Source organism: Mesocricetus auratus, unplaced genomic scaffold, assembly GCF_017639785.1.
Source record: "Mesocricetus auratus isolate SY011 unplaced genomic scaffold, BCM_Maur_2.0 Super-Scaffold_100055, whole genome shotgun sequence".
NCBI lineage: Eukaryota > Metazoa > Chordata > Mammalia > Rodentia > Cricetidae > Mesocricetus > Mesocricetus auratus.
In genome coordinates, this window is record NW_024429232.1 from 2,496,154 (window position 1) to 2,520,425 (window position 24,272).

Genomic DNA, 24,272 nt, shown 5'->3' on the forward strand with positions numbered 1-24,272 from the left:
AAGCAGAGTAAACTCTGTGCAGGCAGATGGTGGCAGAGTCAGGACTGCAGCTCTGAGGGTGCCTTAGCTCTGCTGCATGCTGGGCTGGGGCTGCCAAAACAGGGCCTTGGGGGGCAGGCAGGGACAGAAGAGCCGTTCCAAAGGCAAAAATAAATGGGATACTTATTTCTGGCACCTTTTATAGATCCGAAGTCACTATGTTAGCTTAAGAATTCAAAATGTATAATGCATGGCTGGGTTTCTTCATGGAATCATGTTTTGGTCTATTTAGAGAAAGAAGGCCCGATAGGGACGGGATCTTCTCTCTAAGGCTCTTTAAACATTTTGGTGGGGGATGGAGGCCATATGAGCTGTCCCTGTTAGAGGTCAGGGGTCATAGGGTGGTGCTAAGCAGGAACCACTCCCTTACCCTGTCCTCAGAGTTCTCAGGCCTGCTACAGAGCTGAAGGCAATGGTCTTTGTGCCCAGGCAGATGTCTATGGGTTTCACATCCAGTACCCCGGCCGCACCCTTGACTAGGTCTGTCCCACCTCCCACCACAGGGGATCATCTGACACTGTCACCGCCCCACAGTCCAAGAGCGCATGCTAAAGTGCCTGGTTTCCCAAAACTGCAGGCTTAACTCACATTGCAGGATCCCACAGGACAAAACTAAGCCCGTGGCCTAGCAGTGAGGCCTTTGGGATCAGCCCCTATTGACGGCCGAAGTTGGTGGATCAGAATGCTCCAATGTCTACAATTTGACACATTCATCTAAAGAAACGGTCTTAGTCGGGTTCTGTTGCTGTGAAGAGACACTGTGACCACAGTTCTTATGAAGGTAAGGATGTAATTGGGCCAGGCCTACAGCTTCAGGTTAATTCTCTGCTCCCCCAGCCTGAACAGGGGCTTGCTGAGTGACTAAAATATTAAGACGTGCTAATTGCTTTTCTTCTTGTTGTAACCAAACACTCGACAAGAGCAATTTGAAAAGGAGGGGTTTACTTGTGCTCCCAGTTTGAGGGTGCAGTCTATCGTGGCAGAGGTGTGAGTGGCATTGCACCTTCACTTAAGACAGCAGAAGACAGAAGGGTCATGCTCACCTTGTCCTGTTTTGTTGTTGTTTTGTCTTAGACAGGGTTTCTCTATGTAGCCTTGGCTGTCCTGGAACTCACTCTATAGACCAGGCTGGCCTCGAACTCGGAGATCCTCCTGCCTCTGCCGCCCGAGTGCTGGGATTCAAGGCGTGTGCCACCAACGCCTGACTTCTCCTTGTCCTTTTTACTCAATCTGGGATCTCAGCGCATGGGATGGTGTCCTGCACAGTAGGGTATGTCTTCCTACCTCAGTTAACCAGCCTAGAACCTCCTTCAGAGACACTCCTGGGGGCTTGTCATCAAGGTGACTGAAGATCCTATAAAGATTCAGTCACTACTCTCATTCACAGGAGGGGTGCAGGCAGTGTGTCCCTTCAGATGTGCCTCGTCTCTAGCAATGCCCTAAGAGTGCTTACACAGCACTTCCCAGTCCAGGGAGCAGGGTAGAACTACACATCTTTGATGGGGAAGGGACAATAGTGACACCCGTGACAAGCCATGGACGCAGGATCCCTCTGCAGGCAGCTGCTGCTATCCTTGCATTTTGGTACGTTTGGTGAACATGTTTCCTCCTAGCAGAAGGGGAGCTGAGATGAGCACGGCCTGCGCTTGGGGTCCCCTGGTATCATCACTGGAGCATTCTCGGGAGGGAGGGGGGACCTCGGATGGGTCTAGAAAGAGAGGCAGGATGATGGGGTCACTGCAAGTCAAGGCCTGAAGATAGCCACACAGGCTGGAGAAGTAGGAAAGTTTTGTCCTGGGTCTTGGGAGGCCTCCAGCCCTACCTAGGCCTTCTTTAGCCCGGAACAATCATTGTGAATCTCTCAAAACCATGAGAAACGAATACATGTTATGTGAAGTGAGGATGTTGGTGGACACATTGGCCATTCATTGAGCAGAAATGAGAAAATTAATGTAGTGGCCCAGCCCTCTCCTCAAGGCCACACTGAGGAAAGGACAGCCTGTGTCCTGAGTACCTGCTCCATCTGTTGAAGAGATGCACTGACCTGGTCTGCATCCAAAGGTGACCCCCGAACTGGCATGGGACTCCATGGTAGGGGTCCTGGCACATTTGCTGGTGACGACGGCTTGTTTCATGCTGAATATTAAAGATAGGTTTTGCACAGATGTAGCAGGACGCTGAGAATGGTTGAAACCGAATCAACCACAGGAACAGCCAAGCCCTGTGCAGACTCCAAGGCTGGTGGGCAGGGAGGATGGGAAGAAATTGCCCCTGTTGCCCAGCTCATCAGAGATGCCTCCAGCCTCTCAGCCAGAGACCCTCAGAAAGAATACAGAAGGTGTCCTTTCACAGGACCTGCAGGTCCAGAAGCTTTTACACCCCACTCAAGAGTCCCTGCTGCAGAATAGCTTGTGGGGGGGGGAGGAACAAAGGACAACAGTGAGTTCCTGTGGCCAGGACAGTTTACCCCAGCCACCTGATCTGGTTTGACTCCTGATCACAGATACACATTGAGCCCGACCATGCTCACACACTGAACCCTGACCCTGCTTAAATAATGAGCCCTAATCCTGTTCACACACTGAAGCCTGACCCTACTCACACACTGAGGCTAACCATGATGCTCACACACTGAAACCTGACCCTACTCACACACTGAGCCTGACCATGCTCACACACTGAAACCTGACCCTACTCACACACTGAGCCTAACCATGATGCTCACACACTGAAACCTGACACTGCTCACACACTGAGCCTGACCATGCTCACACACTGAAACCTGACACTGCTCACACACTGAGTCTGATCATGCTCACACACTGAGCTCTGACTCTGCTCATACACCGAACCCTTACTCTGACCGCATGTTAAATTCTTGTCCCCTTTGTCCTCTCTTCCTCATCCTGTACAAATCCTAAGTCACAGCCTTGTCTCAGTTTGGTCCCTGACCCTACTAACATACTAAGCCAAGGCTCTGGCCATAGGTGGCACACTGAGCCCCTGCCTGTCTTCAGCTAGTTTTCAATCTTGGGAGGGAGAACCCCCCCCCAGTGCATTCTGGCCCAGCCCTCACTGAGTGCTTATGGACTTGCCTGGCAGGCTCTGCTCATCCACAGGGCACCCTTGCCAACTGCCATGTGTAAGCGGTACATTATTCCAGCCCAGCTCTGGTGCCAGAGGCCCAGCTCTGTCCCTGTGTCCCACCACTACGGCATGGCACTACTCCCTGTCTGTAGGCCCCGTCATGTGCTGGTGCACGTGGAAGCTGTGGTGTGCCTGTGTGTGAGCAGAGCCCTGGGTGTCATGGGAAGAGAAGGCTGCAAAATCAGCCTGTCTGGTCTTGCAGCCCACATCTGCTCCTGGGTGGGGGACACAGGGCATGATGATGGCTAATGTTGACTATCGCCTAAACAGGATCTAGAATCCTTGGAGACGGACCTCTTTAGATGTCTGTGAGGGGGTGTCTATCTGGGTAAACTGAGATGCCAATTCCCAACCTAAATGTGGGAGAGCGTTAGGATAACACCCTAGTCCAGGGTCCCATACGGACAGAAAGGCAGCAGCTGAGCGCCAGCTTCATCTGTCTCTGCCTACCGACTGTGGCTTCGACCCGCTGACTGGCAGACTGTAGCCAGCAACCCGCTGCCTCCCAACCTGCTACCAGCCTGCCCCACCCTGATGGACTATACAGTCAAAGCTTGAACAAAACAAACTGTCCCCAGCTTGGTTAGGAATTTTGTCACAGCAAACAGACGAGAAACAGACACACGGGGGAAGGCGCTTAACTTCCAAGCCTGGTTTGTCCTCGCTGCAATAGGGTGATAAAAGTACTGACTCACAGTTAGGGAAAGTCACTGGAGAGTGCCCACGTTACCAATGGCAGGGAACCCTTGCCACTGCCTAGGCCCATCAACATGGCACATCCTGCCCCTGACCCCAGGTTCTCCCACACTGACCTCTGGCCTCTTCCAAATGTTTTCTCAAGCCCACTTGGCGCCCCTACATCCCTCCTAGGTCACCTTCCCATTCTCAGGCCCTAGGGTCTGGGGACAAGCTCACACTGTGACCCACATGGTGAAGGGCCAGAGCCCCAGTCACTCACCTAGGTTCATAAATCTGCCCCATTCCCCTCAAGCCAATACAAGCCAGGCACCTGAAAATCCAATATATTTCATTTACAAGCTGGTCTATTACCCGATTCATAACAGATCTGTCACCCTGAGGGATCAATGCATCCGGAGGACGCCACATACATAACACCTATGTGTAATTGGGTTCTGGCTCCCTGGCATCTCACTATGCTGAGGGACTCTGGGGAGTCACTCACCCTCCTCAGTATGGGGGGAGCAGCGGTGAGGAACTGCTCCAGGTGCGGAGCAGCCTGGAGCTACAGGAGGGGAGGGGGTCTCAGCAAGTCCAAGTGGGCTGGCTGGTCACTTGGTCTCAGGCCTGGTTAGCATGGAGTCCCACTACTACACATGTCCCCCAGGAGAGTGCTTCTAGCCCACGGGTGACCCAGACAGCTCGTCGCAGGCAGCACTGGTGGAAAGACACACAGAGAACCACGGTTTTCAGGCACCTGAAGGAATCAGCCAGTCACCTGTTCAAAGTCCATCCATAGCCTGTTTGACAAGAGAAGTCCCTTCCCCAGTTAACCCACCGGCAAGGCACCAACCTGTACCTTAAATGGGCTAGGCTGGAGGCGTGTCTCTGTCTAGTATGAACTGGCCTGTGGATGCCAGCCAAGCAGGGGGAGGAGGTTGGTGTGCACGTCAGGGCGGAAAGGTGTACAGCTGGCCTTGAGTTCAGCAAGCATGGCTGCTGCCTCTGATCGCTGCCTCATCTGAGGGACAGAGACTCAAGCAAAGGGGCAATAGCCTGTCCCACACTCACTGTGGCTGTGAATGGCAACTCTCTTGTCCCACCCGGGTTCTTGTGGCTCAGTGAGCTTATCATCTGACTTATGGTGGCTGCATGAGGCAGGGCCACAGGCTGGGTACTTCCCATCCCCATTCCTGTGTTCTGGAAGCCTGGATCCAAGCCTTAGTGCTGGGGCCTCCTGAAGCTCCCTCACCGGTCCTTCTCACCCTGCTATTGATTCCAATCACAAATGTGACACCCAGTAATGGAAGTGGCATCTCAGTCTCCTGGGAATCTATGTCCCAAAATAGTCAAAAGGAAAAAAATGCTCACAGTGCAAGCGTTTTTCATGCTGAGGTGGAGTTATCAGGGCCACAGATACTTCACACACAAGTGTTTTTCTTCCGGAGGCTGCCACATAAATAGGTTTGGAGCTTGGGAAACAGTAGCTCCTCCTATCAGTACAGGATAAAAGGGAACAGGGCCTTTGGGACTCAGAGGTCAGAGATCTAGGGTCAATCAAGCAGCAGCTGACCCTGGGCAAGGGAAGCTGACCCTGTGCCTCGGGCCCTTACCAGTCAAAGGGTGTGTTCATGGTCCCTTTCAGCCTCCTCGATGTCAGGCCAGGCACCTGGTCATCAATAAAGACTGTTCAGGTATTCATCTTATTATTATTATTATTATTATTATTATTATTATTACAATGATTTACTCAGAGGGGACACATGTTAAGGGCTAGCGAGATGACTCCACAAGCAAAGGCACCTACCAGCAAGTCTGAGGACGTGAATGCAACCCCGAGACATGGGGAAGGAGATAAGGACTACCACAAGCTGTCATCTGACCCCCTCTCTCAAGCCATGGGGCGTACATATGCACATACATAAACACAAAAACCAAATTTTAATGTAATTGTTTTAGGAAAGAGAAATGACAGTCCAGCCATATCCCCTCCCTTCCCACACTTTAAGCAGATCAAGATATGTCACGGCTTTGAGGGGCCAAACTCACAGCCAGGGAAACTGAGGCCCACTGGTGTCACTCGGACACTCAGCGCTGACAGAGGCTTCAGCTGCTTATCTCCTCTGCTCATTCTGGGCCCGCCAGATCCCACACTGGTGGCGATGGCTTCCTGGGGCCTCCAGGTGCGTAGAGCTGGCCATTCAGGGAGCAGGACAGAGCGAGTGGATGCTGTGGCCTGGCAAGTGGCTGGCAGCTTCTGAGCATGGTGTCCCTGAGCTATGGCATCCGTTATCCTGCTCAAAGCTGATGAGGACGAGCATGAGGACAATTAGTCTCAGGACTACTGGTGGAGGAGAATGGTAAGAGAAAAATAAATTAAAAAGAAATCCATTGGAGCTGTAACTGTAATACAGTGTATCATAGTCAATTGAATCGCAAATACAAGCTGGTCCCTTGTCGATTGATTTCAGCGAGTAAACAATTTAGGTATTTAAATTGGCAATTTGAGGGGGACGGAGGCAGAGCTGGCTGATGAGGGAACTGGCAGCATCATAATCAAAGTTGGCACGAACCTGACTGCTCCTCGGCTGCCGGAAGCTCCTCCCTCTTGCCCACGAGCTGGGCGCTCCATCCACAAGTCTTCATAGACCCCAGTCAGAAGCATGGCCGCCTGACCCAGTTGACTGGTCCCTCTCTCCTTCTGCGCTGCACCTCCCATGGCAGACTTGGCTTCTCTGTGCCCGCAGGTCTTCCCTCAGCGCTGGAGCTTTGACGCCAGGGGTCCCACTATTTTCCTGAGCCAAGCCCAGTTGTGTGAGGGGTTCTGAAGGTGGAGGGAAGAATGGAGAAATGGATGAAAAAGGGTGAGGGAATGGATGGAGAAGAGGGAGGAAGGGGTGGATGGAAGGAGGGACAGGAAAAGACGTTTGGAGAGATGGTAGAGGAATGGAGGGAGAGATGGAGGGAGAGATGGATGAGGGATGAAGGGAGAAATGGAGAAACGGATGGAGAGACGGTGGGGGAGGCAAAGAGGGGATAGAGGGAGGATGGAGGGTTACATGTAGAGACGATGAGTGGAGACATGGAGGTGTGGTGGGGTGGATAGGGAAGTAAAGGAAGGAATGGGTCAGGGTAGAGCAATGGAGGGAAAGGGAAGCAGGGATAGATAATGGAATGGAGGGGCAGAGAGTGGTGTGCCGGGCTTTTTTCTGTGCGGGCACCAACCAGCTGCCAAATCATGGCATGGAGACTTATTGTTAGTTTTGAATGCTCGACCTAGCTTAGGCTCATTTCTGACTAGCTCTTTTAGCTTAAACTAACTCGTCCCTCTTCATGTACATTTTGCTTCAGGACTTTTAATCTTTCCTTCCTTTCTCCTTCTCACCCCCCCACTTCTCTCTCTTTCCTGTTGTCTATGGCCTCCCTCGTTCTCTTCTCCTTCTTTCTCTCTTCCTTTCCCAAGCCTAGATTTCTCCTCCTATTTATTCTCTCTGCCTGACAGCCCCACTTATTCCTCTCCTGCCTAGCTATTGGCCACTCAGCTTTTTATTAGATCAGTCAGGTGCCTTAGGCAGGCAAGGTGAAATAAACGCAACACATCTTTACATAAAACACACACACACACACACACACCTTTACATCGCTAAACTAATGCAACATAAACAAATGTAACACATCGTTACATAGTTAAATATTCCACAACAGAGTGGATAGTTAAATGGATTGATGGGAGGAAGAACCGATAAGATGAAGATAGATGACAAATGGATAGATAGATAGATAGTTGATAGATTATAGATGATAGATAGTTGATAGATTATAGATGATAGATAGTTGATAGATGATAAATAGATGATAGATAGATGATAGATAGATAGTTGATAGATTATAGATGATAGATAGTTGATAGATGATAGATACATAGTTGATAGATGATTGATAGATAGATGATAGTTTATAGATGATAGATAGATAGTTGATAGATGATAGATAGACTATAGACAGACAGACAGACACACAGATAAATGAGTAGGTGGATGGATGGGAAGACAGCATGTGGCAGGTTATCAAAGCTGGTGGATATTTTAGGAGCTGCTACGAGAAGATAGCCATCTCTCACCTGTAAAAAAAACTTTTGGGCCTGAAATTCCAGAACCTTCCTAAGTTTCCAAACAAGAAGTGACTTAAAGCCAAGAAGGTTAAGTGAAGTGGATGACTACAGGCCTTGGGTCTCCCAGCATAGGGATATTCTCTCAGCTGAGAACAGCTCTGAGGAACAGGTGCTGTCCGGCAGGCCAGAGGGAGCTCCCTCTCCAGTCAGACCACACCAGACCCCTTCCTCCACCTCACACCATCTCCATCTCAGCAACCGACTGACAGGGTCAGCGTAGCAGAAGAGCATTTCCACTCAGGGTCACAGTTCCAGCTCTGCTGCGCTAGGGCTCAGAAGGCCACTCAGGAGAACATAACACATAGATGGCCATGCAGGAGTGGCCGTGTGGACAGCCCTGACCACCAGAGGGAGAGGCCTGACCATGGGATCTGAGTGAATGGGACACAGAGGGCCTTCTGGGCCTAGCTCCAGGGTCCTGGGGCGTGCCACTTATGAAAGGGTTCCCAGCACATCCCTAGTGGGGACGCAGGGACAGAACTGTGGGAGTCACATTTCCCCAGTATACCTCTCATCTCTGTCCCACCAAAAGATGGAGTCTATGCCCCCCTCCTGGAACCTGGAGGTCTTATACCTGTTCTAACCCAGAAAGTGTGAGACGCTAACACCAAGGAACTTCTGAGCCCAGGCCACACAGAGCACGGAGGGTTAGCAGGGCTTCCCCAGCCTGCCAGCCACCAGGACGTGAGGAAGCCTGGCCCACGAGGGAAGTCACCTTCAGGTGACGACCCACAGGCTCCAGCTGGCAGCCAGCCTCAGCCAGGAGGTGCATACCAAGTGACGCTCAGATGAGCCTAGCTATAAGCCCTTGGGTCACCCTAACCAGCGTTAAGAGGAGCAGAGGTCATCTGTCCAGCAGGGCACTGCTGAAGCGCACAGATTCATGAACAGACTGAATCCGCTCGACTGAGGTGGTTTGCTACACAGCACGCTGACTGACTAAGCACAAGTCCCCAAATCTTCCTCCTCAGCTGTGTCTTCTTAATGCTCCCGCCGTTTCTCCGGGTCCCATCCTCGATCCTCAACATGACTTAGGCTGTGGTAGTGGGGGCTACTGGCACTCAGCACTATGGACTGGTGACATGGAGCAGGAGAGAGGGGAGGACAGCAGACCTTATTCCTCTGGTGAGGGCGCCCCGTGTGTGAGCGCAGTGCTCGCATTTGGTCACTAACCTGAGCTGCGCCGCGTTAAGTGGGGGCACGAGAATCATCAGCGGCGCGATCACACGGCAAAACACGTATGCATGAATGTAACAGCCACGAGGTGGACTGTAGCAGGCACCCAAGGCTGGGGCTTGCCCAGTACCTGTGGTCTCCCGACGTCCTCAGGTAGACAGGCCAGGCAGACTTCCTCCCAGCCTGTAAGTCTCTCCTCAGCATGGAGTCTTTGGAACTCTCCCACAGCCCAGACTCTTTCTTCACTGGCGTTGTCTGGAGCAGGCTTCTGCTACTTATACCAGTGGGGTCTGGTTGAAACTGGCTGTTTAAAAGGCTGGTAGAGAGGCTGGCCGTGGAATGACCATAGGTCACACCGCTGGGCATGTCAGGGTGGAGGCCAGCATGGTCACCTGAGTGGGTGAGAAGACAGAGGCTGGTGTGGTCAGCTGGACTGGTTAAAGGAAAGGAGGGTGTGGTCCCCTGGGCTGTCAGAGCAGAAGGTGGGTGTGGTCTGTTGGACAGGTAAGAGTAAAGGCCTGGATGGGGCAAGAGACGGAAGAGAGAGAGATACAATCCACGAAGGGGCTCTCTAGGGTTCCTCACAGCCTTGAGGTAAAAGGCAGGGAGGAACTGGCCTGGATTGACTCTAGGCCCTCATAGTAAATTCCAGGCTGATGTCATCTCACAGGACATGGAAGAGAGGATTAGCTGTGGGCCGAGAAGTAGGGAGAAACTGAATCCTTGCAGAGGGTTCCAGACAGAAACCCAAGCTTCCGGGGGCAGTTGCAGAGACAGTGACTGAATCAGGGCAGACGGCTCTTGAGGTGAGAACAAAGAATGGGGGGGGGGAGCTGCTTGGGGACAGAAGGGGGCTCGGCATAGCCAGTCGTGCCCTGTGTCCCAATGGCACCATCCATGGCTCTACCCAGGCACAGTACTTCATTGGGATGTTCAGACCCCAGCATTCAGTCTGCCTCAGCAGGATGGGACCTCTCAGTCAGTGTCTCTACAGAGAAATCTGACCACATGGAGCCCCCCCCCCACCAGGGGAGGAAACCAGGCTGTCAACTATCCATCTGCTGCCATGAGGTCAGACTCCCATCCTGAGTGGAGGGGAGTCACTCCAAGATCCAAGACCATCTGCCTGGCCCTCGCTCCACACACTGCCTGGGGAAAGGACAGGGCAGACGCACGCTGTAGAGATATTCCAGAACCCGGCTACCTGGCTCCCTTGGGGTGACTTTAGCCCATGGGGACGTACAGGTCCTACAGCTACTGTGGGTCCTAACCCCAGGCGGCTGAGCTGGGGGCCCCTGCCAGTGAGACTTTTCCTCCACCATGCTCTGCTGTCTCCACCCTCTGCCTAAAACCCTCCTCCACCACAGCCCCCCACCCCACCACCGCCACTCCCCTGACCCCACACGTCCAAAAGAAACACACAACTCAACCCCTGGTTCACACAAAGCTGTCTGGTCTGTCAGTCCTGGGCCCAGGGTGTGCAACCCAGGAAAGCCCACCCCACACTTGCTCCCTCCTCCAAGAAGACCGGGTGGTGGCCAGACTTCTGCCTGATTTGATGACTCCTTAGGGAGGCTCTCTGGTCACTGCTTGTGTCAGCCTAGGCTGAGACTGTCCCCACACCAGATGGGCACCACAGGTAAGGCTCTCTCCTGCGTGCCCAGACAGCCATGTGACTGTGGGCCACCTGCTGCTCCAGATAGTGGGGTCTGAAGGTCATCCTGACACTCCTGGCCTGAGGGGGGAGGTGCTGGGTTTAGCCTGGCCGGCCGCAGCTGTGCTTGCCAGCAATGTCCTGCCATGCCCCTCACCTGAACTTCGCACCTGGCAAACCTGCTCCTCCAAGTCCCTTCAGAAGTGCTGACAAGTCAGGGGCTCACTCAGGGCAGCCAGCCTCAGCAGGAGTATGCAGGCTGGGGGATCCCAATCAAGCAACCATGAGGAGAGATCCCAGACAGACCCACCAAAGTCCCTAAATGCACTTGGGCAGAGTCAGAGCCATATCCATTCTGCTCCCATCAGTCAGGCCCACAGCTCCCCCCTGCAGGAATGCCTGCCTTCAGAGAGCCATGTCCTCCCTGGACCTCCCTGTGGATAGGGTTTCAACCCAGCAAGCCCTACATGGAGACCTAGGACAGAGACAGCTACGGAAGAGAAAGGTGACAGTAGTCACTTTGCACTGCAGCTCCAGTTCTGGTCCCGCCCCTCCCTCCAAGGGCATCACAGCCCTGTCCACAGCACTCTGCCCAGCATCCGAGGCCAGCATGTCCTCCAGCTGCCCTCACTAGCTCCTCACACCTGCAGACAGGAGGTGTAAAATCCAATTTGCTCCTGACACCTCCGAGGAACACCCTGGAGCCTGTCTGTGTTCATTGCTGCTACAGGGCTGGGAAGATGGCCAGCAGCTCAGGGTGTCTTCTGGTCGCCCACCTCACACCTCAAGTTTCTCAGGACCTTCAGGAGAGAAGCCACCTACAAACTCAGCATCACAAATTTTTAGGGTTCTGAAGCCCAGGACAGGGCGGAGCAGCCTGGAGCAAGGTAAAGGATGAGATACCTGCTCTCCCCAAGTTTGAGCGGCATCATGAAGACTTGTCTGGGGTGCGCTCTGAGGACCAGAGGTACAGCCTAGGAGGAACCGTGGACTCCAGGGATGTACACAGAGCCTCAAGCAGCTGTGAGAACACAACAGGTCCCAACAGGCTCTGCTGTCCTTTCTCAGCTCTCTAATCCACTTCTGCAGATCCCCAAGGTGACCTCAGGGTGACACAGTCTGAGAGCTGGGCCCAACCCCTACAGATTCCCCTGTGAAACCAGGGCTTCCCCTGGACCCTCAAGACAGACCCAGCCATTGAGGCCAGCGGACCCATGGCACAGTGACTGTCCTACCCAAGAAGAGCTTGTGATGGCATGAGAGGAAAAAACAAAAAACAAACAAACAAAAACAAAACAACTGTCCAGTCCAAATGTCACACTATGGGCAAGCCACTTTCCTGCTCCAGAATACCCACACCAGGAGTCACACCATTATGTGTGTGTGCGCGTGCACACAAACACCCAGACCCACACCCTTACACACACACTCTAACATAGTCACCCATGCACACTCACTCATCCGTTATATCAGTTGTCCCACCCTCTGGTCACAAAACCCGGTTCCTAGGGAACATCCCAGCTCTCCTCTTTCCCTGGGGCTAGAGGCTAACTCCAAGGTAAAGGGCAGCCTGGCCTTACTGCCCTCTACACTAAGAAAGGACACGTGACAACCAGGGGCCATTTCTTACATGAAGAAACAGACCCTGGGAGGAGTGGCCTATCCCATCCATCATCCATCCATCCATCCATCATCCATCCATCCATCATCCATCCATCCATCATCCATCTATCATCCATCCATCATCCATCCATACATCATCCATCCCTCATCCATCCATCCATCATCCATCCATCCATCCATCATCCATCCATCATCCATCCATCCATAATCCATCCATCATCCATACATACATACATACATACATACATCATCCATCCATCTATCCATCCATCATCTATCCATCCATCATCCATCCATCCATCATCCATCATCCATCCATCTATCCATCCATCCATCATCCATCATCCATCCACCATCCATCCATCATCCATCCATCCATCATCTATCCATCCATCCCTCATCCATCCCTCATCCATCCATCCATCATCCATCCATCCATCATCCATCCATCATCCATCCATCATCCATCCATACATACATACATACATCATCCATCCATCCATCATCCATCATCCATCCATCTATCCATACATCCATCATCCATCCATCCATGCATCCATCATCCATACATCTATCCATCCATCCACCATCCATCCATCATCCATCCATCCACCATCCATCCATCATCCATCCATCTATCCATACATCCATCATCCATCCATCCATGCATCCATCATCCATACATCCATCCATCCATGCATCCATCATCCATACATCCATCATCCATACATCCATCCATCATCCATACATCCATCATCCATACATCCATCATCCATACATCCATCATCTATCCATCCATCCATCATCCATACATCCATCCATCATCCATACATCCATCATCTATCCATCCATCCATCCATCATCCATCCATCTATCCATACATCCATCATCCATCCATCCATCCATCATCTATCCATCCATCCATCCATCATCCATACATCCATACATCCATGCATCCATCATCCATACATCCATCATCCATCATCCATCATCCATCCATCATCCATCCATCCATCATCTATCCATCCATCCATCCATCATCCATCATCCATCCATCTATCCATACATCCATCATCCATCCATCCATGCATCCATCATCCATACATCCATCCATCCATGCATCCATCATCCATACATCCATCATCCATACATCCATCCATCATCCATACATCCATCATCCATACATCCATCCATCATCCATCATCCATCATCCATCCATCCATCATCCATACATCCATCCATCATCCATACATCCATCATCCATACATCTATCCATCCATCCATCCATCATCCATCATCCACACATCATCCATACATCCATCCATCATCCATCATCCATACATCCATCCATCATCCATACATCCATCCATCATCCATCATCCATACATCCATCATCCATCCATACATCCATCATCCATACATCTATCCATTCATCTATCATCCATCCACCATCCATCCATCCATCATCCGTCCATCATCCATCCATCCATCCATCATCCCTCCATCATCCATCCATCCATCATCCATCCATCTATCCATCCATCCATCATCCATCCATCCATCATCCATCCATCATCCATCCATCCATCATCCATCCATTCCATCATCCATCATCCATCCATCCATCCATCCATCCATCATACATCCATCATCCATATATCCATCATCCATCATCCATCCATCCTCCATCCATCCATCCATCATCCATCATCCATCCATCATCCATACATCCATCCATCATCCATCCATCATCCATCCATCCATCCATCATCTATCCATCCATCATCCATCCATCCACCATCCATCATCCATCCATCCATCATCCATTCATCATCCATACATCCATCATGCATCCATCATCCATCATCCATCATCCATCCATCATCCATCATCCATCCATCCATCATCTATCCATCCATCCATCATCCATCCATCCATCCATCCATGCCATCTTTCTTTTCCCAGCCTCTCTGTGTCAGTGAACTCCTATGCAGACTGTGGGGCCCCCCTCTGATCCCTCTTTCAGCTCCTGTCCTTTCCATCTGGCTGCTGTCTCCCGAGGCCCTCACCACAGGCCTGTCTTGGACTTCAGAGACCACTCACATGGCCCTATCCATGTGCCCCCAACCCTGTAATCTTTGCCAGAGTGTGAGTGGTCCCTCTCTGCTCCTTGCCATGCTTACGGCTAATGCACCTCATCTGCCCTTTCAAAATCCTCAATAAAATCCCAGTGGAGATGAAACAACAGTGACGGGCTATGGGCAGAGGGAGATAGGGCAATGAGCCACAAGTTGCTAAGGCCATGAGACCTCCCCGGGTCTTTGGAGAAGGACATATTCCAAAGGAGTTGGTGACTCGCCCAATAGCTGGTTCCTGAAACCCCAAACACAAGGGGAAGCGGGAGGGCAAAGGTGGGAGCTGGGTGCTGAGGGCCAGGTTGAGAGCTGAGCCAGCCCAGCGCCTGTGCTGACACAGTGGCATTGGGGTGGGCAGTGTTAGCCTTCAACAGAGCTAATCCCCATGCAGCCAACCTGCAGGCAGCTGTGCCCCTGCAGGGGTAAGAGAGGAATGCCTCAGCCTAGCAGGGGGTCATACCAGGGCCTGGAGGTGGCAGGGACCCAGAGGTTCATTGTAAAGATAACCAAGGGCCAACCCTGGTGGCAGTCCTGCAGTGCCTGGAGCCTCTGATATGGGTCTACTTTGGGCCATTCCTGACCCATGTGTCTCCCAAGGCCCCAGCAGTCCCTGCATACTGAGCCCTGAGACCCCTCCAGACTCCTCTCAGCTCCTACATCTAACTGGGTCTACCCGGTGTTCAGTCATCTATCTGACACCTGCTTCCCCAAGACCCAGACTCAAAGGATCTCCCGGCAACACCAAAGAGAAGCCCAGGTGTCTCAGTGTGCAGAGACACCCAGACCACTGTTCTGATGGAGGCTTCACCCCAGCCCCTGGCATCCATATCCCCAAAGAGTCTGGAATGCTCTGGTGGATGTTCCACCCCAAGTCCCCTTCCCTATCTCTCTCCAAGCCCTACTGTATCTCAGAAAGCCCGACAAATAATCATCCCTCCCCCAGAGATGCTCAAGACCACTCCCTCAGAACAGAAGTGTGATTTCCCATATTCTCTCTGGCTGGAGGCTGGAAAATCATCTGGGAGCATTGTATCCATTAAATATGGGCTTTTTTTCTAATTTGGTTCGATTCGGTCTGATTTGGATTGCTGCATTAATGGAGAGGTTTATCGGGATGTAGAAACTTCTCAAGCACAGTAACCCTTCTAAAGGAAGGCATTTAGTTGGGGCTGGCTTACAGTTGGGAGGTTTAGTCCATTATCAGCATGGTGAGAAGCATGGGGGCGTGCAGCCAGAAGCGGTGCTGGAGAAGAGATGAGAGTTTACATCTGGATCTGCAGGAGCAGGAAGAGAGTGACACTGGGCCTGGCGTGGGCTTCTGAAACCTCAGAGCCCACCCCCAGTGACATACTTCCTCCAACAAGGCCACACCTCCTAGTCCTTTCAAGTAGTGACACTCTCTAAGCATTTAAACATAGGAGCTTATGAGGGTCATTCTTACTCAAACCGCCATACCAGGGAAGCCTGGCCCCAGAGCTCCTCCTGTTCTTAACCCTCCTACCCAGGGCAGGCTGGTTCCTCCTGAGCATCAGTACCCTTCATGGCATACGACCAGTGCTTAGTTCACACCTCTAAACTGAATCTGTAATCCCAGAGAATTCTGTGTGGCTCAGCAGCCCCACCCTGGGGGTTGTGCTAAGTCCTGGCTAGGGATATAGGACTAAATGCCCTCACCCCCCAGGTCCTTTGCAGAGTTGCTGCGGCCTCTGCCTGTCATGGCAAATGGCTTGAGGTGGGGAGGGGAGGTTTTCCCACATCCCTCAGATCCAGCCATGCCCTTTTACCACATCCAGTCACTGCTGCCTCCAGTTTTCCCGTCCCTGTGCTGTCCCCTGGCCAGAGCAATCTCCAGTCTCACCCCCACATCCCCAAGCCCCAAGAGCTCTACGCCTTGCTTCTTCCTCTGCAGGCTGAGCCTCAGCCATATGGCACTGAAAGGGCTGCTGATATGACCTTTGGCTGGAGCAGAGGACCCATGTTGGCAGAATGCATGGAGGAAGGGTCAGGGCAAGGCTGGTGTAGACAGAAAAGCAAGGCTTGGGCGTCTAGACTACAGTTTATAAGGAGCTGCAGGACACCAGGGCCTCGTTCCCAGGAGATGAATTCTCAGAGGGGTGTGTGTGTGTGTGTGTGTGTGTGTGTGTGTGTGTGTGTGTGTGTGTATGCACACACATGGGGTACATACAGTGCTATCCTCTCTGTCCCATTCAGGACTGCTCACTTCATTCTTTCCCTCCTGCCCTCAGCAGGAGTCAGCACAAGTGAGAGGAAGAGCAAGCGGACTGCAGAGACCTGGCGCCTGCCTTCCCAGCTGAGCAGGTCCCAGGCGCTCAGTCCTTCCACATAGAATGTCTCGTCTCAGTTTTTGCTAGGCAGTAGATCTCAGGGTGCCCAAAGATGCTGTCCCTGTGTTGGGGAGACGAAGGATGAACAAACAGGGACCCATCCTGGAATCTCCCTGGGAACAGCACCGCCACTATCCATGGTGCTGAGACACGACCCCCAGAGGCCTGGGAACAGCACCGCCACTATCCATGGTACTGAGACACGACCCCCCAGAGGCCTGGGAACAGCACCGACACTATCCATGGTGCTGAGACACGACCCCCAGAGGCCTGGGAACAGCATCGCCACTATCCATGGTGCTGAGACACGACCCCCAGAGGCAAGGGTACCCATGGGTCCCATAGGTGCCAAAGCAGGTATGCTTGGGCAGGGGTATCAGGACTGAGCAAGGCACCGCTGGTTCAGCCATGTATCAGTGATGCATGGTGGGAATCTTGGAACCATGGAGTGTCCAACCTGGGCTGACTCTGCATCTGAGACAATGTCTGTGACTCTAGTGTTTTATGTGTTGGTAGAATGCATGAACAAACAAATGAATGATGATGTATATGGGACATATAGCCCCAGTGTCCCGTTTTCTCCTGAGTACCTTGGTTCAGAGAAATTCCAGCGTCTTACCTGGGTTTCCCAGCAAGCTGAGTTCAGATAACAGGGCATCTCTCCTGTCCCAGCGAGACCAGGTCTCTGGGGCAATGCCAACTGTGCCTTCTCAGCTTCCCTGGCTTCTTCCGATCTTCAAATCACAGGGAAGAGGGTGCTATGGGCTGGGGGATCGCCAAAAGTTAGCTTCTAGAAAGACTACATTAGGTGGGACCCCCAAAACACAAGACAGCAGGCTAAACTTTGATAGACCATGAGCACTGGTGATGTCTGGGGTATGCCACACTACATGATATGTTCTCTCTCTGAATTTCAAAAGTCACTGGCCATTTTTTGTGGGACTCAATCCCACAGCAGGGCGCTCCACCGGCCAGACTCTGCCCAGGGTTTCTCAGAGCCCACATATCTGTCCCCACACACCAGCATGACCAGGCACCCACATTGAATACACGGGCTGAATCAGAGAATAGCCAGCAGCCTCAAGATTTTCAGGTGCCATGCCAGGTTCCATCCAAGAGTCCAGCACATGCTGCGTAGGACACAGCAGAGCCATCTGAGGGTCTGTAGGTGTCATCCCTTCCTACTCTGGCCCCAGCCCTTGCAACTATCACCAAGGGGTTCCATCACCTTTGCAGAGACAGCGCCTATTTCCCTATATCCCCAGGGCCCCTCCTCTCCAGAGAAAGAGCCTTCCCTGTACCTCCTCATCTTCTGGAGAACACAAGGGCTTGTCTGAGCTTTCTGACTTTTCATGTGGACTCTCAAGGGTCACGGCTAATCCACAGTCAAGCAACTATCTCAGGACTGAGTAACAGGACCAAGCTCAGTGTGTGTGCAGAGCCATGGGTCAGTGTATAACCAGGATCAGGGATTACAAACGTTCAGGTCACAGCATCTGCCTTTGTGGGAATGGGTTCAAACCGTCTGTGGGTTACCTGGGCTGCCCCATCAGGGTTCAAGATCTCCTTGGATCACAGATGCCACACAGAACTTAAGCCTGGCTTGTCAGAGGCTCTGGGGGCCAGCGCTCTTTAGGATACTACAATGCCAGCAGACACATCATCATCCTGTCTCACTCATCATGCTTCCAGATGGCACTGGGTACCTAGCCTACTGGGAGCCTCAGGCAACAGAGACATGTGTTCTGATGGTCATGGACACACTATGGTTTGTAGGACCCTATGTCAGTTTGGGTGACACTCGCAGTCTTCCAGACTCCAGGCTGGTGCACCTGACTGTCACCATCCTGGAGTAAGGATGGGTGTGGCTCAGTCCTGCCCCTCCCCACCAGCAAGGGAAGACATTGGGTCTGCACAAGAGAAGAGCGAACACATTCTCATTCGGCTGGCAACACCCTCCAAAGAGCTTATTAGAAATTAATATTTAATTCTCTTCTGTGGATTTAGCTTAATTATTCAATTTATTATTGCAATTACTGAGAAGCACCCGGAAGCAAAATTGCTTGCTTTGAACGGGGAAGAGAGTCAGGGAGCGGGTAATCTTGCCGCGAACATCCCAATTTTCAGAACATTCATTTTGCAGCCTTCACCTGGGGGATTCCTCCTTGTGTCCCTCTGAAGTCTCTGTTGCTGCAGTTTAAAAAAAGCAAAAAAATTTTTAAATTACGTTTTTTTTGTCTCTGTCAGAAAACACTAGTGATACTCCTACCTCCTGAGTGCTTTTTCCTTGTATCTACGGGGGGGGGGAGCACTGAAGACAGGGCCCCATCTCTCCCTTCTGCATAAATATGAAAGTACCCCGGGAAGCAAAAGGGGGTAGTGAAAAAGAGAATGGTAGAGGAAGGAGGGACAGGGAGGACAAAGCAAAACCACACACTCTCAGGACCTCAGAGTTCTACTCCAAGCCCTCGCCAACTTGCCCTGAGGAAGGAACAGCCTCATTGTACAGATTCTGACACCAACACTCTACAGAGATCAGCAATGTGTCCCTGTCACCTAGGTGACTGTGTGAGCCAGAACCAGCACTCAGTGCAGGGGAGTCCTTCCCTGAGCTTGGAGCTCGTGCCCAATCCCAGACTTCTGTACTTCCCGCTGCATCATTTCCTGGAGGAGTGCAAAGGTTATGGAGTAGGCAGAGAGTTCCACCCTCCTTCACACCCTCCCCATTGGGCTTCAAGGCCATTAGGCAGGCTGACTGCAAGCCATCCTCCTGGTATCCCTAAAAGCACAGTGACCCCAGACACCCCATGGCTGCTTTGTGACTGGGCCAGAGTATGTGTTCGCTGAGGATGGGACCTAGGTGTGAGGATGGCTGCTACCCTGCCTGGGGATTCCAAGTAGAAAATAGATTAGGATGTGGTGGCTCAGGTCTGAAGCCCAGAACTTGGCAGTCAGCAGAGGGGTTGGGTCTGCTCTGGTTGGGGATGCAGGTCATTGGCTAGGCTGGGACAGTTCCCAGAAGTGTGTGAGGAGCAAAGCAAAGGCCAAGTAGAGGCTGGAGGACAGACGCACTCTTATTCCCACTGTAGCCTCCAGGCTCCACGCACTCACCCAGCAGGGATGCAGCAACACCCTTCAGCTCTGAGCAGGCCAGGCCTGGGAGGATGCTGCCAGCTCCACTGCTCGGAGCTCCCCCAAACCTCGCTCACCTGTCCATCACCCTCATCCCTTTCTGGGCAGCCACTCATCCAGCAAGGGCACTCTCCGTTGACAGGTTCCCCAGCCTGTCGTTGGCTCCTCCCAGCCCACATGTACGATGGCCTCTTCCCCTGCCTGGGCGGCCTCACTGTCCACTAAGAGCTCACTCCATGGCATCTCTGTGCCTTTGCTTGAGCCATTGCCTCCACCAAGAGCCCACATGCACCTCTCAGCACTCAAGAAGGCCCCAGCCTCTCCTGCAGCATGATCTACAGGGAACAAGGGGTAGACAAACCAGTTCTCGTCTCCACAACAGAGCTTGTGCCAGCAGCAGGCAGCTGGGTTGTGTCAGTGAATAGGCAGGGCAGCTACAGACCCAACAGACAGAACTGCAGAACTGGCTGCCTATGCTGAATGCAGCCTCCCGTAGGCAGGTGCCATTGTGTGAGGGCCTGCCTCTCAAGGGCCAGAGCAAGGGGGCCCACGTTCCCACTTTGCAGGTGAACTCGAAGCTCAGCTGGAGGAAGCCTCAAGGCTACAGACCCTCCAAGCTCAGCACTGCCCAGTCTCTCGCCTGTTTCTGCCCTCACTGTACAACCATCTACCCTGGGCCAGGAGCTCTGGGAAGTGGATGTGGGATCCAGGTACCACCCTGGGCGAGTGCCTGCCCAGAGAAATCGGGCCTCAGAGGTGGGGGTTGCCTGGCCAGCGAGAACAGGCTCAGAGTCACTCAGCTGTGTGACTCTACTCAGAAGGCTACACACTGAAACCTTGGATTGTTCTGGTACCTGCAAGCCATAGCCTCCAAGCCAGACATACGATCAAGCCACAGTGTCCCTGGCAGCCCCATGGCAGAGGGTCCCACAAGCTGAGATGGGAGGTCCTACACGCCACACAGAAACCAGCCTAGGTGCTGTCCTGCCTCTGTACACCACCCATGTGAGCAAGCCCTTCAGCTCCATTCAGAGTGGCTTCCTCTCCAAAGGCGAGGCACAGTACCCCCCTTATCTAGTTGGTGAGGAACATCTACTAAGCATGCCATGAACAGAATTCTGGCTCCAGTGGCTAACTCATGACCCAAGCTGTGACAAGCTGCACATCAAGAACAGCCTGAACCTAGACATCAAGACCCCACACTGGGGAATCCTGCAGATAGATGAGCGTGGGTCTCCCAGCCTCGGGCAACCGACACAGATGCATAAGCATAGACACACAGGTATGTGTCCACACAGCAGGATACAGGGCACATAGACACACAGGTGTGTCCACACAGCAGGATGTGGGCACATGGACACACAGGTGTGTCCACACAGCAGGATGTGGGCACATGGACACACAGGTGTGTCCACACAGCAGGATGTGGGCACGTGGAGATGAAGATTCCTACTGCAGGCTGCTCAAACAGAAATCAATAGCTGTGGGGTCGATACTTCACGGCTTTCAGAAAACATTAAAAACATGATTTGCTATGCACCTCAATTTAGCCCTTTACATTTTTTGTGCTTGTGAAAAATACTTCATTGATCACTGCCCGGATACTGTAATTTTCTATTTATTGCAGCCCAGCCTTGCAACTCCCATGGGGAGACAGAGGTCTGTAGATGGAGTGACTGGCCCCACACCCCCCACTCCCACACATACTTATGGGTCCTGTGAGGGCTGAGCCGGGCCAGGCTTCAGTGTCAGAATCCTGTCTCTGGTCTTGTACCTTGAGAATGGCGAGCCATCGATAGCCAACCAAGGGCCGCATGAAAAGAGGTCCTGCGGTGAGGACCCGGGCCACACCAGACTCACATCCCACCACTCCTGTGCAGTTCGGGCTGCGGAATGCTGAGGGTGGCCTGACTGGAGACCAGTGATAGACAGAGCATCCCCAAAGGGCCGTGCCCAGGGCTGTCAGGAACCATTCTGGATTGGACCTGGAGCCAAGTCCAAAGGGTAAGAGGCAGGAGATCATGAAGCGTCCTGAGCTGGCATCAGTTGGGCATGCAGGACAACCAGCTCCCTCCCAGAGGCTGGGTTTGGGTTGGAACCCTCACGAGCACTTGGGTCTTTCTTAAAGTAGAATATGGTGCCTTGAACGCCACAGGGACAGCTGATCCTTAAATCAAGCCAAGGGAGGCAGAATCTTCAATCTGGCAAACACCAAACAGCCTTCACCTGTATTCTTATTCATGTCACTGTGGTCATTATGAGCCTAATAACTCTGGGCTCAAGGCCAAGGATCTCAAGGAGGAGAAAGACCGTTAGGCTGTGCTGGGGACTGATCAGGGTGGGGTCTGATGGGCTGACCGAGGGGACTGATCAGGGTGGGGTCTGATGGGCTGACTAGGGGACTGATCAGGGTGGGGTCTGATGGGCTGACCTAGGGGACTGGCCACAGTGGGACTGGAAGTGCCTGAGGAACACATGCTTCATCTATATCCAGAATGGAGTACGCAGCTCCCCAGACAGACCATGGTGACACATGCTTCATCTCTATCCAGAATGGAGCACGCAGCTCCCCAGACAGACCAGGGTGGGATGCCTCCTCATGTGGGTACCACCAAGACAGTCTGGGAGAGATGGGCAGCCATTCGGCTGTGGAGACAGGGGAGTTGGGAGGTCCACTTAGTGGAGATTGAACTGGCCTGAAGTTGAGACTGCTGCCCACAGTGAGCTTGGAAAGATCGGTGCCCAGCTCAGTGGCCTCAATCTGCCCCAGTGTCATTGCTCCTGCTCACCAGTCCCCGTCAGTCCTGCTGACAGTCTGACTACAACCTTGCTAACTAGTGCTCCAGGGCTGGAGCTCACAGAGGCAGGGTCTGTGTGCAGGTGTCACCGCAAGTGTGTGTCTGGCCCTGGATGGCGTGCTGGTCCAGACAGACCACCATCAAGTGGGGTTGGCTAGAAAGCACATCAGACAGCCCCAGAAGAGCTCCCAGCTTGGGCGAAGAGGGAACCATGGATCTCAGCCTCTTTATAGGAGCAGGCTCCATATCAGGACCAGGATGGTGCCCATGGACCCAGTGTCTTGGCCCCATGGTGCTCACTGGCGTTGAAACCGCAGCAGTGTAGCACCTTTGGTCAGGCATTGGCTAAGCACATGTCTGAGGACGGTCCGGTCACAAAGCAATGGCTTAGAGATGAAGTGGCCCAGATCACCACCTGGGGGATTACAGAGCCAGACTGTACCAGGAGCTTGGCACCCTAGTTTCATTTATGCTGCTGTGATAAAATGCTTTAATTGAAAAGCCACTTAGGGGAGAAAAGGGTTTGTTTAAAGTTCAAGGTTACGATCCAGCACAGCAATGGAGGTAACAGTCGGAGCACGAACCAGCTTGTTGTATTCACAGTCAAGAGCAGAAATATACAAACGCAGGCATGCTTGCTGGCTGGCTTTCTTGCACTCAGCCCTTGCACTCACGTGGTTCAGGAGCCCCTGCCTAGGGAGTGATGAGTCCCCAATGTGCTGGGTCTTTATACATCAATTAACTTAAGACACCCCCCCAACACACACACAGACATGCCCACATGCCAATCCAATCTAAACGATCTCTCACTGAAACCCTCATCCGATGTGGCTCCAGGCTATGTCATGTTGACAACTAAAGCCATCACACCAGGCAGCAGGGCCAGAACCTGGCTTCATGACCCTTACAGAAAGATGACACGTTAAAACTGGATATGCCGAGCCGGGCGGTGGTGGCGCACGCCTTTAATCCCAGCACTCGGGAGGCAGAGGCAGACGGATCTCTGTGAGTTCGAGGCCAGGCTGGACCGACAGCCTCCAAAACAATACAGAGAAACCCTGTCTCCTAAAACCAAAAAAAAAAATTGGATATGCCCAGATGGGTGCATGGCCCTCCCCAATACTGGGTTTCCTAGGCTGAGATGGCACCCAGGGGCACTGCATGACTCTCCTAGCTGCCAAGGGGTGCTCCTCAGCATAACAGGGAAACGGGAAGTCCTTGCCTATCATCACTGACCCTCTCTGGGCCCTTGAGTGTGTGCGCTTCTGGGCTGGGAGGGGTCAGTGCTCAGAGACAAGACAGTATACACTGACTTTGCACCTAGACTCATGCTCTTGTCAGCTGGTCAGTGTGTATGCCGTATCCTGCCTAGTC

The 24,272-nt window shown here is 52.6% G+C and overlaps 1 long non-coding RNA gene across 3 annotated transcripts; it reads right to left on the bottom strand.

The window, feature by feature from the left end:
• Nucleotides 1–5,561: 5,561 nt before the first annotated feature.
• On the bottom strand, nt 5,562–23,899 carry LOC121136246. Of its 3 annotated transcripts, none has more exons than XR_005873386.1 (5): nt 20,178–23,899; nt 17,588–19,158; nt 9,342–9,603; nt 6,438–6,688; nt 5,562–6,208 (listed from the first exon to the last, which is right to left on the bottom strand). It is a non-coding gene; the product is annotated as an uncharacterized LOC121136246 (long non-coding RNA). The 3 variants fall into 3 exon arrangements; XR_005873385.1 differs by having other exon boundaries at nt 9,209–9,603; XR_005873387.1 differs by having other exon boundaries at nt 9,209–9,603; nt 20,080–23,899.
• Nucleotides 23,900–24,272: the final 373 nt, after the last annotated feature.